Genomic DNA, 1,863 nt, shown 5'->3' with positions numbered 1-1,863 from the left:
TCTGAAGTAGAAGAAGAAGAAGAAGAGGTCGAGCAGTCTGAAGAAGAAGAAGGAGAAGAAGAAGAAGAAGAAGAAGAAGAGGCTGAGCAATATGAAGAAGAAGAAGAAAATGAAGAAGGAGCCGAGCAATCTGAAGAAGAAGCCGAGCAATCTGAGTAGGAGGAGGAAATGGAACAACAGGAAGGGAGCCCATTGTAGGACCCAGTGAGAGAAGATGAATTGGTCGAAGTCTTGGCCAATATGGGAGAATATGGCCAACCTTCCAGTCCATCAGACCTCCATGCCGAAAAGAAACCCCAGGAGGAAAATGCACCTGAAGAATTACATGCAAAGGAGGCAGAAGAAGAGAATCTACCTGTTCATGATGAAAAGATGATAGGAGATACTGAATAGGAACAATCTGTTCCTAACCAGAAGACACCAGAAGAAATTCCGGAGGAAGCAGGGGCAGAAAGAGAAGTCACCCAAGAAATGACAGAACCAGTTAGGGTTCCTGCCCCAGAACAGCTAGAGCAGAATAGTGAAGAAACACCCCAGAAGGAAAATCTGGGAACTAGTCATAGTCCAGGCTGATGTGAACAGCCTGTTGTTCCTTCTAAGGAAATTTTGGAAATTAAAGAATTGCGAAAGGAACAACAGAGATTATTGAATATAATAGTCCAGCTCCACCAGTAGATTAGGATCCTGAAAGTAAGTCAAAGGGTAAAAATGACTTCAGGAAGGAAAAATGTGACCACTCCAGCAAAACCCCTTAAGGCAAAGGGGCGGAGGACCAGAATTCATCCTGCCGTTCAAAACCCTATCGAGAACCAGGCTGTTGTTCCAAATGATGCTGAGAAACAGACTGTTGTTGATCTGTGATAAGGAAATTTAGACGGAGGCATCACTTTCGGGAGTGATAAGAGTTATGAACTCAAAGCAACGCAATAGGAAAGTTCAGGTAAAACTCCCAGCCTCCATTGCTGCATGGAGAAGAGATCCAAAAACAGTAATGCTACGAAAGGGGTTGAAGCAAGCTCAACAAGAAGCAGGAAAGCTTAGAGAGAAAACAGTCCCTCGCGAAAAGTATGAAGAGCTACAGTAGTAGCTTAGGAATGTTAATCAATCTGAAAGCCAGGCTTTTGAAGGTCGGCGAAGGGAACAAAGAGAAAGTCGCAAAGGTAACTCATAGGCTAGATATCATTATCAAGCAGATGGATACCTTGTGTTCTTTATACAATGACGTCTTAACATGTAGAGCCCCTGCCAAGAATTATGCCTTGTTTCTACTGGAACAGTATTTGCAACTAAAAATAAAGGTTGTTAAAGGAGGTGCTCCCATACAAATTAACACTGTCAATGATTTTATAGACTGCTATAAACACTACGGGGTAAAAGTCCAAAGACTACTATGTAAGTTCTATTTACATAACCTTGTATTAGACCAGGAGACCAAGTTGAACCCTGGCCCTTTTGTTGGGGATATCCAATTGCAGGCGTTCATCTCATTTGGGGTTAATAAAATTAAATGGCTTAAAGCCTACAATACTTTCCAGAGGTAAGAAAACGACTTAGATTTGTGGGTAAGGGCTGAGCCTAGGGACCCAGTATAGTTGTGGAGAGCACATAGAAACCTCATGAAGACTCCGGGTGTAATTGAAGCATTAGGAACCATGCATGAGGCACTTATTCGACAGGGATTAGAATACTTTTTCTCTATTAAAGACCTTGCCATTGATGCAGCTAAATTTTGGTATCAAATCTCTAATCCGAATATCCAACTCAGGGAACCATTTAAGTATGAGAATTTTAAATTAGCTGCCAACCGCTTGCACCTCTATGGCGAAATCGTTTTGAGGGCAGGGCCATCCTGGTTAGGATATA

Source organism: Pinus tabuliformis, chromosome X (assembly GCF_031772625.1).
Source record: "Pinus tabuliformis cultivar Carrire ecotype Pingquan chromosome X, CPIR1, whole genome shotgun sequence".
NCBI classification, from domain to species: domain Eukaryota; kingdom Viridiplantae; phylum Streptophyta; class Pinopsida; order Pinales; family Pinaceae; genus Pinus; species Pinus tabuliformis.
This window is presented reverse-complemented; position numbering follows the sequence as displayed.